At 43.1% G+C, this 17,198-nt stretch overlaps 1 protein-coding gene across 2 annotated transcripts in view; it reads left to right on the top strand.

Annotated features, from left to right (window-relative positions):
* rnls (renalase, FAD-dependent amine oxidase) overlaps positions 1–17,198 on the top strand; it is a 42,350-nt gene that overhangs the window by 4,836 nt on the left and 20,316 nt on the right. The window lies entirely within an intron of this gene.

Raw genomic sequence — 17,198 nt, 5'->3', positions numbered from 1 at the left:
AGGCGCTGCTGCGCCTTCTTCACCACGGTGTCTGTGTGGGTGGACCATTTCAGTTTGTACGTGATGTGTACGCCGAGGAACTTAAAACTTTCGACCCTCTCCCCTACTGTCCCGTTGATGTGGATAGGGGGGTGCTCCCTCTGCTGTTTCCTGAAGTCCACAATCATCTCCTTTGTTTTGTTGACGTTGAGTGTGAGGTTATTTTTCTGACACCACACTCCGAGGGCCCTCACCTCCTCCCTGTAGGCCGTCTCATCGTTGTTGGTAATCAAGCCTACCACTGTAGTGTCGTCTGCAAACTTGATGATTGAGTTGGAGGCGTGCATTGCGACGCAGTCATGGGTGAAAAGGGAGTACAGGAGAGGGCTGAGAACGCACCCTTGTGGGGCCCCAGTGTTGAGGATCAGCGGGGTGGAGATGTTGTTACCTACCCTCACCACCTGGGGGCGGCCCGTCAGGAAGTCCAGGACCCAGTTGCACAGGGTGGGGTTGAGACCTTGGGTCTCGAGCTTGATGAAGAGTTTGGAGGGTGCTATGGTGTTAAATGCTGAGCTGTAGTCGATGAACAGCGTTCTCACATAGGTTTTCCTCTTGTCCAGATGGGTTAGGGCAGTGTGATTGCGATTGTGTCGTCTGTGGACCTGTTGGGGCGGAAAGCAAATTGGAGTGGGTCTAGGGTGTCAGGTAGGGTGGAGGTGATATGGTCCTTGACTAGTCTCTCAAAGCACTTCATGATTACGGAAGTGAGTGCTACGGGGCAATAGTCATTTAGCTCAGTTACCTTCGCTTTCTTGGGAACAGGAACAGTGGTGGCCCTCTTGAAGCATGTGGGGACAGCAGACTGGGATAAGGATTGATTGAATATGTCTGTAAACACACCAGCCAGCTGGTCTGCGCATGCTCTGAGGACGCGGCTGGGGATGCCGTCTGGGCCTGCAGTGAAGGAGAGCCCGCAGGTTTTGGTAGCGGGCTGTGGCACTGTAGTGTCCTCAAAGCGAGCAAAGAATTTGTTTAGTCTGTCTGGGAGCAAGACATCCTGGTCAGCGACGTGGCTGGTTTTCCTTTTATAGTCCGTGATTGACTGTAGACCCTGCAACATACCTCTCGTGTTTGAGCCGTTGAATTGTGACTCTACTTTGTCTCTATACTGTCTCTATACTAAACAAATTAGCTTGTTTGATTGCCTTGCGGAGGGAATAACTACACTGTTTGTATTTGGTCATGTTTCCGGTCACCTTGCCCTGATTTAAAAGCAGTGGTTCGCGCTTTCAGTTTTGCGCGAATGCTGCCATCAATCCACGGTTTCTGGTTTGGGAATGTTTTAATAGACGCTGTGTGTACGACATCGCCGATGCACTTGCTAATAAACCCGCTCACCGAATCAGCGTGACAAAGTCAGGTAACCACGAATAGACCTCCAGGTATGATTGAAGAATGAAGCAGGTGTTAAACATGGGCTTTGCTACACAGAAAGCAGCAGTTGACTACTCCATTGTTGACACTTTAATCAACTCAGTAGGCCTATATAAATATCTGAAATACTATCATTAGCTTTTATAACCTTCAAAATGTTTTCTTTTATCATATTTTGGACCAGATTGAGGCTCTCTCCACTTCCTATTGTTCCTGCAGTGAGGATTCAACATCTTTATCAAATGTTTTCATAATTTATCTGCAGATAACTGCCAAAAAAGTAGTAGTAGCCTACCAGTATGCAAATTAGGGAGCCGAATGAACCCATCACTAGGCTACACTAGCAATTCACTTTAGCGGTCACTGGCAAGTCTCGACATGGGCTTCGAATCCTAGGAAAATACACACTTAACCCACCAGACATGCCACCAGGGGTCTTTTCATAGTCGATATAGCAACACCTCACGGCGCAACGCCTCTCCCCTATTTGACCTAGATAGTTTGTATACATGTATTGATATGTAGGCTACGTGTGCCTTTTTTAAATTGATGTAGTTCTGTCCTTCATATGTTCTTGTCTATTAATGTTCTGTATTATGTAATGTTTCATGTTTTACAAACAGCTAATGGGGATCCTAATAAAATACCATTGTCCCGATGCGATATACAAAGCTTTAGGAACACCTGCTCTTTCCATGAAAATGACTATTCAGGTAAAGCTATTATCCCTTATTGATTTAACTTGTTAAATCCACTTCAATCAGTGTAAATTAAGGGGAGTAGACAAGTTAAAGAAAGCTTTTTAATCCTTGAGACATGGATTGTGTATGTGTGCCATTCAGATGGTAAATGGGCAAGACAAAACATTTAAGTGCCTTTGAACGGGGTATGGTAGTAGGTACCAGGTGCACCGGTTTGTGTCAAGAACTGCAAAGCTGCTGGGTTTTTCACGCTCAAAAGTTTCCCATGTGTATCAAGAATGATCCACCACCCTAAGGATATCCAGCCAACTTGACACAACCGTGGGAGGCATTGGAGTCAACATGGGCCAGCATCCCTTTGGAATGCTTTCGACACCTTGTAGAGTCCATGCCCAATAAATTATCGAGGCTGTTCTGAGGGCAAAAGGGGGAGCAACTCAATATTGGGAAGGTGTTTCTAATGTTTCGTACACTAAGTGTAACTACATTGTATGATTTATGAATAGCAAAGGGATATAGGATATCTACTTTATTCAGTCAGTTCGACACCTTTTATGAACTAGTCAACACTTGCTATTCTGTCATCAATAGCCCATGCTCCCAACTCCATGTCTGGCTAGATGCATATAGTTCATATGTAACACGCGGAAGAAAATAAATTAATGTGCAACAAAACAATAATTAAGTGGATTTCAACTTCTCATTAAATTCACTCACAGGAGACGATGAAGAAGCATCATGTTTTCCCTCCTCCGTGAAGAGAAATTAAACTGCAGCCAACCACATCGCACAAAAATAACACTGGTACAGAGAGGCTGGATAGACAGCAGACTGACAAACCAGCAGTGTTTCTCTGTCATTGCTTGCTTTGTGACTGACATGCGCCTTTCCTATCAATTGATCGCTAGAAGATGCATGTTGTTCATTCTAGAGCGAGAAGGCTATACAAACATTTCTGACTAGCGAATTGAAACTTTTCAATGAAAATAATCCTAGTTACCTTATGAAGTGGAAAAAGTAGCCGGCTGACAATAAGTCTGTTATCGTCTGTTTAGTCGACGGCCGTAGCTTAGGGAAAGCACTGCACATTGAATCTGTTCTGGCGGCTCATGGTGACCCAACGCCCATTTAAGACACTTTATTTAGGTGTTTCCTTTATTTGGGAAGTTACCTGTGTAACAAGCTGCTTCTACTTAATTTGTTTTCATGAATAAGCGCAACATCGTTCCTCTGACTTGGAAAAATTGGGTGCTCCTCACTCCAATGCATATATATATGAAGGTATCACTCTGGCCTCTCATTACAGACAGACAGCTGACTGGCTGGTCGGTGGGTGACTATAATAATATTAATAATAACAATTTGGTGGGTACTCATATTTGTCCTATTTCACACATGTAAAAGTGTGTATTATATGCATGTGTGAATTGGAAATGTGGTTTTTGCATATCCCACCTCCCCCTGAGACACACTCGGAGAGTGGGGTCACGGCCACACCAGTAGACAGACAGACAGACACAGAGCCTGTCCTTAGCTGCCAACCGCTGACCGGATCCCTCCAGTTGCTTGTTAAATTGGTCTCCAGGTGTCTCTCTGGCTGCGAGGGGCTCACATTCATCCACAAATTGGTATTCTCCGAGTAAGATTTCTAAACCCTAACGCGGCGTAGTGTAGAGTCCTACAGGACAAATATGGAAATGAGAGAGGAAGGCATAGTCCTCCAGGGTGCCTAGAGTTTCATGGAAATGCTGAATAATGCAGAGCGCGAGCAGAAGTCGCTGCTTTCAAAAAAATGGTTGCATTCCAAATTAGCCGCTGGACGGAACAAGGGAACCAGACGAGTGAAAAGGGTGGAGGAATCGGTGCCTATTGCTATTAGGTTGAAGAGATGGTCTGAGATGCTGAATGACTCGTGTGGCATCACACACAGAAGGTTGAGGATGGTCGAAGTATGGAGTTAGAGCAGGAGTTGGTGAAGCATTATCTTCTGGAAGTGTGCTGCACTGAGTGACAGCTGAGAGGTACACGTGAAAGGAACCATAGTCTGACTGAAGTAGTGGTGTCCCCTAAGTTACTATACACCGTATGACTGGGACTGGTGCATACAGGAAATGTCAGTCCATGTCAAGATTCACTGAAATCTCAGTGGGGAATAGTTTTCTTTCAATTAAGACCGAGCCTCTGAAAGTATTGCACACTGAATTACCTGTCCCTAAAATATTTTCAGAGTTGTCTGGAGGAAATGTTTGACTCTTTCTCTCAGTTGGGGATGGGCATGATGAGCTGCTAGAGTTCACTTAATAGAAGCATGTAAGTCAGCCCAGTTTGACTGCTTTCATTCAAAGCCATAGAAAATGACTTCAAAGCCCCCTTGACTTAGAAATGGATTTGTGGATTCGTTTGAGAAATGTGCTCTGTGCCTTTTGGAGAAACTCTATCCATACAAATGGCCCTGCTTTACAGAAACAGAGTCATTTGGGAGCATTCTTCAGAGGCCCGTCTCCTTTGTTGTTTCATTTATACACACAACTTCTGACACTTGGATATTTTTGTTCTCGTTATAGTATTTCGGTCAAATTAAATCTGGTCCAACCGAACCATCCGTCTCCATATAGAGTGTGTCTAACTCATCATGGATTGATTGTAAGTACGTATTCATGGGGTGTGTTTTTAAGTAACAGCAAATGTTCTAGAATGTGTAGATCATTCTAGATCCAACAATCAACCTCTTGGAAAGGAAAAGTTTGTTTGGTACTGTACGAATATACTCAGGCCTTGCAATAGACAGCGTCCTGTTCAGGGGATGTACTTTTACAGCCTTCAGGCTCATACAAGCCAAAGCTGAATATACAGTATATTGATATAACATTTCTGGAGGACCACCACACATTGGTTTGTCTTTATATATTAGATACAGATTATATAATATACAGTAGATACACTTCCTAAATGTCGGTGGTAGGACTGGCTTTATTGTCAGATTCATTCATTATGAGGCATATTGTGTAAAAAGGTCCTGAATTATTTGAAGACGTCATTGATAGTGATGCAGTGTGAGGAACTGGACAGAGGGGGGCAGTAACAGGTGAGCTGGGGCCAGTCCCTGCCCCATGAGGATGCAATCTGGAAGTAATTTTAAACAGAATCAAGCTCCAAAATAACCCTTGCTTCACACTTCCTTCTCGGTCCTGGTTGCTCAAAATTCTGAAAATATGAGACGCAGAGAAATGTGTTGTCGTTATGTAGAATAGAAAAATCACACGGATAATTTGCAGGAATCAACTCTGACTTTTACACCAAGCCTATAGTAGATCATGCTCAAGCCACACTTCTTAGGAACAGATCGAAATTGACGGGTTGGGGGGCTGGTCCAACTCAAGGTGTCATAAAAAAATGCGCCCTCTACCCCAACGTTAAAAATATTTTCACATGACCCTCCCCTTGTACTGTAAAATAAACTGTAGAATTAACTCAAAATAATGTTTACGACCACAAATAACAATAACTGTAGTGACTCTGTGTTTATAAACGGTTCACCGACAACCACGAATGAGCTCCCTCTCCCTGCCTGTTTCATTACACTACAATCAGAGCCAGCTGCAGACAATCATCAACTAGAGGGCAATCTGAGTTTCAACATTTTGATGCCATATTTAGAATTATATAAAATATATGCAACACATTTTCCACTAAGGTTTCTGTGCCAATGCACCACACAACCAATAAACAAAGCCTACTGACTTAGGACACTTCAATATCATAGTTTGCGACAAACAGAAAATACATTCCTCCCTCCCTTGTAGGCCTACCCAGTATCGAAGGCTTGGCTTGACAGTCTCTGAATGTCATTAAACTTTTTGGCGTTTTGTAACAGATGTCTCTTTCAGTTCATCAATTGGCCGCTGCACAGTTAAGATTTATTGATTTGTTAGTTAAAAAAAATACATATACACAATTCTTTTTTTCTTTTTTTTAAGTGACCGGTATTGCACAATAAAGTTGGACTTATTTCCATTGTGGTCCCGATTTTTATTTATTATTTTTTTATAAAAAATATATAAAAACATTTTTTACATGGAGATGAAAAAATGCTCAACCTCCAGATGAGTATGAGGGGGGAGTTTAAGTACAATTCTTACTCGCTTGTTTTGCTAGTAGCTTATTCTTTAGATGTTTCAAATGAAATAGTATTTGTCACATGCGCCGAATACAACGGGTGTAGACCTTACTGTGAAATGCTTACTTACAAGTCCTTAACCAACAATGCAGTTCTAGAAATAGTTAAGAAAATATTTACAAAATAAACTAAAGTAAAAAAAAAAAAGTAACAATAACTAGGCTCTATACAGGGGGTTGGTACCGAGTCAGTGTGTGGGTGTACAGGTTAGTTGAGGTAATGTGTACATGTAGGTAGGGGTAAAGTGACTATGCATGGATAATGAACAGCGAGTAGCAGCAGTATAAAAACAATGTAAATAGTCTGGGTGGCCAGTTGATTAATTGTTCAGCAGTCTTTTTGTATTTGCTGCTGATCTGTCCCTACTATAAATTAATAATTCACATACATTATTTGCTTTGCAAAACTAAATTTAAAAAAAATATATACAAATTGTGTGTGTGTGTGTATGTATGTATGTATGTATGTGTATATATATATATATATATACACACACACACGGTCTAACCGTTCACAGAATAGTGGGTCATATAATCATCTTTTGATCTCACCAAACAATGTGGATTTATCTATTCTCTGCAGACCCTTTTTGAAATTAACAAGGTTTTTGGCCCCCCCCCCCCCCCCCAGAATCACCTTGTCTGAGCCTCCGCAGTGATCAATGTTTTTTTAAGCATCTGAAAGTTCTAGCTCTTTGTAATGCTGTTAGTCTTGAGTCTTTTTTTTGTTAAGTGTGGTTAACATACAAATGATAGTTGAGATATGGGTCTATTCTTAAGGTTTCAATATGGCATGGCTCTATTTGCAAAAAGTGGTACTGTATCCCTCATAGTATTACTTGCTTTGAACAAACTGAAGTTAGGAGTATTGTGAAGACTTGTCTGCATCTGTTCCTCGAACTGTTTACTGACAGGCTGTATAGATCTAGTGTACACGAGTACATATGCATAGTTGTTTTATTAGATTGAAGATGATTGGACTGTTTATGTGCATGTTATTCAGATTCTCTCGGTCGTATTGCCTTAGTTACTTTAGAGCTACAATTTAGAACTGCAACCAACAGAAATCAAACCCTTGGTTTCAAATAACCACATATCCATGCTGTCAAATGTACAGTGGGCAAGTACTCAACATATAGTTCATGTTGTCTCGTCCGAAATGTTTGGATTTTATGGTTGGTATCCAGCAGAATACTCGGGCACAGCGTCTGAGGCGTTGCGTGGCTTGTCAAGGCCCTCACAGCGCAGGGAAATAGGACCATGTAACGTTTGCAAAAGATGAATGAACTCAGGGAGCACTGGCGGGCCATGGCACGCCTGATATAAATCTCTGCGGTCTCCTGGCTTATTTGTTTCCCATAATATATCGCAGAGGATTTTGGGTCAGCGGTTTGACAGGGTTCCTGGAGCACTAGTTTTAGGGGCAGAGGTGTCCTTTCATCCAGGGTGGCTTGCCAACCTCTGTGCCAGAGCCCTAATGCATTCTACCCCAGCCAATTGCTTTACGGACAATTATTTTCTTTTAGTTCAGGGAAGTGAATTCCCTGTCTTAATGTTGGGAGCTTTTGCAGAATGTCTCCTCTTTTCCCCCTTTACTCTGGCAATATATCTGATTTCATTGACAACGTAAGCCAACTGCCAGAAATTAACAACAGAGGCAGGAATGTTTGGTTTTGCAAGAGCTGGCAGAGTTCTCTGAATGACATAAGATTTTTGAATGGTTTCTGAGGGCCAGTGTGTCTTCTGCAGTATTCACAGGGACACCTGTTGGTGCGGTGTGTTCCCTACAGCCAGCCGCAACCCACACACACACGCCCAGTACTCACATTGGAAACCGTCCATGAAACATTATACAACCCTTCTCTTGCCCACACTTTCCTCGAATTCATCTGAATCTAGGCCAGAAGTGGAGCACTATTGGTATATTTTACATCAGAGGTTGTAATTGCTAACAGGTGGTTAACCCAGTCCTGGAACAATGCAGAAGGGCTGAGTAAGGCCATTTTAAAATTAGAATGTCATATAAACTCACTTCCACTTTGGCACATACTGTTATAGCATCAGGGGAACTGTTTCTGTTCTTGTGGGTAAAGGAAGAATGGGACAAAAGCGGAAGTTTGTTCACTTTCTGCTTATAAAAACATTACTTACCCATTGAAAAGAGTGGTGTTTTTTTATGGAAATAATGATTTTGTATAGTATGTACAGTGTAATGGTTTTCCCTGTCCTCTAAATAGGTTGAGGAAGGGGTGCAACATTCACTGGGGAAGGGGGGACACTTCTAAAACCAAAGTTGCGCCCCTGGGTAGAGGTTTACTGATTTACAATATATTACATGTATTGCCTTAGTGAAAGGCAGTCTTACTGTCTGAACTAATGTAGATATCTTCCATGTTATCTGTGGATCTGAGTGTGATCGCTTTCGTAGTCAAAGCTTACGTGTTACATTTTTTAGAGGTGAAAGTCAAATCCAATTTTATTGGTCTCGTACACATTTTTTGCGAAATGTTTGTTTCTAGCGCCAACAGTGCAGTAATACCTAACTATACAAAACAATACACACAAATCCCCAAAATTGAAAGAAAGAAATTAAGAAATGTGAGCGCGCAATGCCAGAATATAAATATATTTATATATGATGGTGTGTTTAGACATTATGGACAGTATATGAATATAAAATGTGTGTACAGTAGATTTATAGGATGAGCCTTGACTAGAATACAGTATAAACATATGAAGTGGGTAAACCATATGTAAATATTAAATTGACCTGTGTTACTTTTTGTTATTAAAGCTTTATTTATCCAGGTTAGTCTCATTTGAGAATCTCTTTTTCAAGAGAGACCAGGTCCAACCAAGACAGCAGCTGGGGGGAACAATGTTTGAGACAAATATCAGACGTTCTGTAACAACTGACAGACATCGACACACCATAACAATTTGGGGACAGACAAATACAGTGCATTTGGAAAGTATTCACACCCCTTGACTTTTTCCACATTTTGTTACGCTACTGCCTTATTCTAAAATTGATTCCATTGTTTTTTCCCCTCATCAATCTACACGTGACACATTTATTTAAAATAAAAAAACGCAAATATGACATTTACATATGACATTTAAATATGACATTTACACAGTATTCAGACCCTTTACTCAGTACTTTGTTGAAGCACATTTGGCTGCTATAACAGCCTCACGTCTTCTTAGGTCTGACGCTACAAGCTTGGCACACCTGTATTTGGGGAGTTTCTCCCATTCTCCTGTGCAGATCCTCTCAGGCTCTGTCAGGTTGGATGGGGTGTGTCGTTGCACAGCTATTTCCAGGTCTCTCCAGAGATGTTCGATCGGGTTGAAGTCCGGGCTCTGGCTGGGCCACTCAAGAACATTCAGAGACTTGTCCCGAAACCATTACTGAGTTGTCTTGGCTGTGTGCTCAGGGTCGTTGTCCTGTTGGAAGGTGAACCTTCGACCCAGTCTGAGGTCCTGAGCGCTCTGGAGCAGGTTTTCATCAAGGATCTCTCTGTACTTTACCCCTTTTCATCTTTCACTTGATCCTGACTAGTCTACCAGTCCCTGCCGCTGAAAAACATCTCCACAGCATGATGCTGCCTCCACCATGCTTCACCGTAGGGATGGTGCCAGGTTTCCTCCAGATGTGAAGCTTGGCATTCAGGCTTTGTTTCATCAGACCAGATAATCTTGTTTCTCATGGTCAGTCCTTTTAGGTGCCTTTTGGAAAACTCCAAGCGGGCTGTCATGTGCCTTTTACTGAGGAATGGCATCCGTCTGGCCACTCTACCATAAAGGCCTGATTGGTGGAGTGCTGCAGAGATGGTTGTCCTTCTGGAAGGTTCTGCCATCTCCACAGAGGAACTCTGAAGCTCTGTTAGAGTGATCATCGGGTTCTTGGTCACCTCCCTGGTCAAGGCCCTTCTCCGATTGCTCAATTTGGCCGGGCACCCAGCTCTAGGACGAGTCTTGGTGGTTCCAAACTTCATTTAAGAATGATGCAGGCCACTGTGGTGTTCGGGACCTTCAATGCTGCAGACATTTTTTGGTACCCTTCCACAGATCTGTGCCTCGACACAATCCTGTCTCGGAGCTCTACGGACAAGTCATTCGACCTCATGGCTTGGTTTTTGCTCTGACATTCACTGTCAACTGTGGGACCTTGTATAGACAGGTGTGTGCCTTTCCAAATCATGTCCAGTCAATTGAATTTACCACAGGTGGACTCAAATCAAATTGTATTAGTCACATGCGCTGAATACAACAGGTGTAGACCTTACAGTGAAATGCTTACTTACGAGCCCCTAACCGACAGTGCAGTTTCAAAAATAAGGATAAGAATAAGAGAAAAATAACAAGTAATTAAAGCAGCAGTAAAAAATAACAATATATACAGGTTGCCGGTACAGAGTCAATGTGCAGGGGCACCTGTTTGTTGAGGTAGAGTTAATTAAAGTGACTATGCATAGATGACAAATCAAGTTATAGAAACATCAAGGCTGATCAATGGAAACTGGATTAACCTGAGCTCAATTTGGAGTCTTATAGCATAGGTTCTGAATACTTCTAAGGTATTTCTGTAAAAAAAAATTATACATTTGCAAGAATTCCTTAACCTGTTTTCGCTTTGTCATTATGGGGTATTGTGTGTAGATTTTTTTTATATTTTTAAATCCATTTTAGAATAAGGCTGTAACGTCACAATGTGGAAAAAGTCAAGGGGTCTGAATACTTTCCAAATGCAGAACCATACAAGCGTCCTATATAGAAAATCAATCATATGTACCACCGCATCAAGTCCTAATGACGATCACATTCCTCAGTAATGTGAGTCAACCAAACTTTTAAACTCCTCCAAGGAAACAAGACCCTGGTGTTTCAAGCTGGTCTGGAGAGAATTCCAAGACCACGGAACTAAAACACTTTTTGCCATGATCCATTCTGATTTTAGGAAGCGTTAAAAGTACACTACATGGCCAAAAGTATATGGACATCTCATCGAACACCTCATTCCAAAATCATGGGCATTAATATGAAGTTGGTCCCCTTTTGCTGCGGGGACTTGCTTCCATTCAGCCACAAGAGCATTAGTGAGGTCTGCCACTGATGTTGGGCGATTAGGCCTGGCTCGCAAACTGTCTGTATGGACCTCGCTTTGTGCACAGGAGCATTGTCATGCTGAAACAGGAAAGGGCCTTCCCCGAACTGTTGCCACAAAGTTGGAAGCACAGAATCGTCTAAAATGTCATTATATGCTGTAGTGTTAAGATTTCTCTTCACTGGAACTAGGCCGAACCATGAAAACCAGCCCCAGACCATTATTCCTCCTCCACCAAACTTTACAGTTGGCACTATGCATTGTGGCAGGTAGCGTTTTCCTTGCATCAGCCAAACCCAGATTAGTCCGTCGGACTTCCAGAGAGTGAAGTGTGATTCATCACTGCAGAGAACATGTTTCCACTAATCCAGAGTCCAATGGTGGCGAGCTTTACACCACTCCAGCCGACGCTTGGCATTGCGCATGGTGATCTTAGGTTTGTGTGCGGCTACTTGGCTATGTAAACCCATTTCATGAAGCTCCCAACGAACAGTTATTGTGCTGATGTTGCTTCCAGAGGAAGTTTGGAACTCGCTAGTGAGTGTGGCAACCGAGGACAGACACTTTTTATATGCTTTCACACTCGGCGGTCCTGTTCTGTGAGCTTGTGTGGTCTACCACTTCACGGCTGAGACGTTATTGCTCCTATACATTTCCACTTCACAATAACAGCACGTACATTTGACCGGGGCAGTTCTAGCAGGGCGGAAACTTGATGAACTGACTTGTTGGAAAGGTGGCATCCTATGATGGCCCCTTATTCTGCCAATGTTTGTCTATGGAGATTGCCAATGTTTGTCTATGGAGTGCTCGATTTTATACCCCTGTCGGTGTATAAAGCAACGGGTGTGCGTCAAATAGCCGAGTCCACTAATTTGAAGAGGTGTCAACATACTTTTGGCCATGTAGTGAGTAGGCGTGAGACTAACTGGTAGTTTATTTTCTGACCTTATCAAAGAACCGAGATAAAGGTGCAGTTTTGGATGTCTGAAGTCCTTGATCTTGTTGGCCTTCCTGTGACACTGGGTGCTGTAGATGTCCTGGAGGGCAGCCAGTGTTCCCCAGTGATACGTTGGGCTGACCGCACCACCCTTTGGAGAGCCCTGCTGTAGCGGATGGTGCAATTGCCGTACCAGGCGGTGATGCAGCCCGAAAGGATGCTCTCAATGGTGCATCTGTAGAACCGCTCATTGCTTCTACAGAATTTATATCAAAGTTTCAGTGTGTAGCCACTCCCTTTGCACTGGTGTTATCGTCTGTCAAACCAATTAGCCACAGATCCACGAGATCAAAGTGCACTTGGTCCTCTCCAGCTCCCTCTAAGCCAAGGCCCAACTATTTTTGCAGAGAAATTATAGCATGCCTCCACCAAGCTGTGAATCATAAGCCACTCAAATGTACTTTATGACATCCTTGCAGGTTCACAGCATTTTCACCTCCGCTCTCCCTAAACTACCGCGTCAGATTTTCTCAACAGACGGGTGGCTATTATTACCCATAGGCTGTGTCATTGGGGGGGGGGGGACTTGAACTGATCTCCCACCCTCCGTTCATCCCGCCATCATCTGTCCCTCTGGCTGGACTACACTTCCTATGGATCCCAGCAGTCTCCTCTCCTTTCTCCGATGACATCATCTGTCCTGTTCTGTCTGGTGACTCCTGTTGCGCAGCACTGTGCTGAGAGGCTTTAGGCCACTGCTTTGAGTTCCCTGAGCTGTAGATAGCCACAGATAATTACAGCAGAATAGAACTAGGACTGCAGCATAGAGCAGAGGGGGGAGCATTATGGAGAAAGCAGGGCAGGCAGTCACTCACTTCCCATTATTTTAACCCTCACGTCCACTTCTCTTATTTGGCTCCCACACCAGGCTGATATTGACAAACATCATTCTTGTTAAGATCTTATGAAATTACAAACTCTTCTTGGCAGGCTCGCCTCGCTTGTGTGGTAATTTGTCTTTTTGGCAGCCGGGTTTGATTTGTGGCTTTGATAGTTTGAGATTAATAGTATTCACACTGATGGACCCCCCACACTGTTTATCAAATTCATTAGTGAACAGCCATATTGCACATTTTAGTTTATTCAAAGTTGAAACAATCATACCCTTAGTTATTTATACAGTTGTATGCGTTGAACAGGTACGTCTTTATAGTTTGACTGTACTCTTGTGTAGACCTAAGGCCGACGTTGCAGTCCAAACACATTATTATTACCGCCTCAGCCATTGCGCTAGGCACTTTCCCTCAGGGGGATCCCCGTCGAAACTGGATGCAGTTTGATAGCCATCTTAAGTGGAGGTCCAATTTACTAACGTTGCCCCCTCGGCCCTCGATTTAGCTCAACGGAGCGAGTAAACAACCATGGTCACTTGCGGGGTTGACATGACACACAATTCAATGAACTGTAGTCACATGTCAAACTCTGGTAGCCGTGAAGTGTCAAATTTAATCAACCATGTTGTTTTTCCAGCATGTCAGAAAAAAGTATGAAGCTAGCTTGCTAAAAAAATATATATAAGCGTTGGCAAATTGTCTTAGTCTCGTATGAGGAGCCTATAAAATGTTGCTAGATTCATAATATATTTTTTTAACATATTTTTTTCAATTCTGAAATGTATTGGAATAAATGACCAAACTATAAAAATAGCTAGCCAGCTATCTGACAGGAGTGCTAGCTAGATATGTTAGCTTACTAGGTACATTATTAGCTTTAGGTTGGTTGTTGTTAAGCTCAACTTCAAGACTTCCTCCAAGGATGTTGCCTCTCCGACCATCACACTCCCTCGCTTGGGCAAGGGACATTTAAGGTACACTCGGATGTGACGATGTAAAACGTCATTCAAGGGCTGAGGGTTTAGGGTCGATGGTTGTCTACTTTGAGTTTGAAACACAGCCCGAGTGTAGGTCGGCCCTGGGCAGCTACAGCAGCGCGACAGTCTGACGTGTACGAAATGATGCAATCTTTCTCTCTGATTACTGTCAGAGACACATTGCTTATTTCCTGCCTGCTCTATGTCATCTTACAAATGCACACCATAGAGGGGACAGATGTGCAATATGTGTCAGAATATATGGTGAGGACTTGATGGTGCTAGGGTGTAGGCTACAGTATATTTTCTGTATGCATGTACACTACCGTTCAAAAGTTTGGGGTCACTTAGAGATGTCCTTGAAAGAAATCAAATCTATACTGTATTTCTGATCAAATTGATGTTATTTTAATGGACAAAAAAAGTTTTCTTTTCGAAAACAAGGACATTTCTAAGTGACCCCAAACTTTTGAACGTTTGCGTTTGCGTGTGTGTGTGTGTGTGTGTGTGTGTGTGTGTGTGCATGCATGCACATAATTTTAAATCACACCCGCAGATTGTTTCCAGTAGCAACCCTATTTTCACAGCTTTGTCTTGCTGCATTGCAAGTGCATGTGAAAATATAGAATGGACTTGCTGTTGCTTATTAAGGGTAATGAAATGAGTAGAATTGAATGGTTTAGTGGTTTCTCACTGATGAAGACATTTTACAGGTGTAGCGGAGGTGCATCACCACAGGTTTCCACGTCTCCAATTTGTAAGTCGCTCTCGATAAGAGCGTCTGCTAAATGACTTAAATGTAAATGTTATCACCTGGGTTGAAACATTTCACACCCACTCAACGTGTCAACCCAACTTGCATACTCTCGCTCACCCGTAAGTCCCACAAAATATGGCCACAGCCTTCTACCACAGGAGGTTGGTGGCACCTTAATTGGGGAGAACGGGCTCGTGGTAATGACGAGTGGAATTAGTGGAGTGGTATCAAATGTGAGCCATTGTCTCCTCAGCAGCCTCCACTGACTTCTACCTACCAGCGCTTTTATTCAAAATAGAAGCTATGGCCACAGATATCTCACAGGACTCTGCTGTGCAGAGCATGGTGACTTGGTAATATGACAGCTAGTGGTTTCACAAGCCTGCCAGTGTGCACAGATGTCATCAATAGAAAAGCACCAAACACATCCATTTTAGGGGTTGTATAGATGCCAAAGCTCTGTACTAAATGGGTGGTATGCAATTCTCCATTTCCCAACTCACTGGCTGAATTTGACTAAGTAGATTATTTTTTACTCCCCCAGTTGTGCCAACGGCTTTCATTCGTAGAGGAACTGTTGTGTATTTTGAAATGGGGCATATTGATTTCCTGTTCTGTTGTTATTCTGTTCTGCAGCACTCTGACTCTGCAGCAGTGGCTTCTACAGAGGGGAGAGGGAGTTCCACAGATAGCCTACTAAATATGAGTCATCTAAAGGAACTACTGCAACCGTTATGAATGTACTTGGTAGCTATCCATCAGCCCAGTTCAAAGTCTGAAACAGAAAGGTAGCTTTATTTCTGTTTGGATGATGCAATAACCATATGAGTAGCTTGGGCAGTATGTATAGGTTTGGCTGGTCAGGACAAGTGAAGCTCCCCCTATAAAAATACAGTGGAACTGGCACATTTTTACTCCCTCCCTGCTTAAAATAACCACTCTGGCTTGACGTCAGTCCTGGAGCCTGCAGGTTGTCACTCTAAATGTTTCTGTTTGGGACAGAATTAAACACACGCTATCTCTGAAATAAACCCAGCCGCTTTTGCCCTGCACTGCTCTATTCATCCCATAAAATAAAAAAAATCTGTGACATCCGAGCAAGCCATCTTCATTTGCCTGGCTTCACAAAGGGGGTTGCTTGTTTGCAGCAAGAGACAAAAGCCCCTCCAGCAAATGCATTAATAAACATCCCTGAAAACGTGTGCTTTAAAAGTAGACTGCAGCTGTGGAGTCAGTGAAAATCTGATCTGCTTTTCCTCACCGTCCTCCATGCATCACCCCAGAGGTAAAGAGGCCTGAAGTTTTAATTTACAGATTTGCTGAAGCAAGATGCACACTACCGAGAGAGAGCGGATGTATGAATGTCCAGAGCGGTCGATATGTTGGCCGCTCAGGTCTCTAGTCTGACTCTGTGGCTCGGGAAAAGAAGGTGGTCGCTGAACGTGGATCTTTGTTGTGGTGAGTAGCAGCAGAGTCAATTACTGGCTTGGCTCAGAGACCTTTGTCTGGGAATTGTCTTTTTAATAATGAAAAAGACACAAACAGAAGCAAGCCAAACAGTCCGAGATGATAAATAATGATTGAATGAGAGATTCTGACCTATTCTAATGGGCTACTTCATCCAGCACAGACATGTCTCCTCTGTCTGGCCAACACACTACCTCATTCTCTCTGTAGAACTTCACTAAACTGACCCGTGTCTAGATGCGTGCTGCAGTTGGAAACGTAATTTGGCCCCCTTCCTAAAATATATCCTCTACGACATTGTTATTCCAACAAATTAGGGCTCAAATGGGATCCATTAGGAAACGGGGCTAATGACGGAGCCTGGTCGCTCCTGTGTAGGGGCTTTCTGACCACTGACAGACACTCAGTGCCGAGCCGCTGACCGCCCCGTCTCCTCCCCCCTCCCTACGCACGCCAATGACTCACCCTACCCAATAAATATTGTACTTATTGTCGGACACAGTTCACGTACAAGTGCATTAAAGGTTAGCAAAACAACCTCCCTTTTCTTTCCTTCTAACTAACGGGATGCCGTCCAAAACCTCTCAGGCAAATATTAAATCAACCTTTAAAGGGCTGAGATCATAACTTGGGGGAACGGTGCAGCTAGAGCTGAATAACTTTTCAATGCGTTGCCATGGTACCGGACCCGAGCCCCCCTAGGGAAATGGTTAAAGACCAGGTCCTGGCTGGGAACAATGGAGAATGGATGGGAGTAGTGTTGC

This window comes from Salvelinus namaycush, chromosome 4 (genome assembly GCF_016432855.1).
Source record: "Salvelinus namaycush isolate Seneca chromosome 4, SaNama_1.0, whole genome shotgun sequence".
Lineage (NCBI taxonomy): Eukaryota > Metazoa > Chordata > Actinopteri > Salmoniformes > Salmonidae > Salvelinus > Salvelinus namaycush.
Note: the sequence above shows the minus strand (reverse complement) of the source record. Positions and strands in the feature narration are given on the sequence as shown.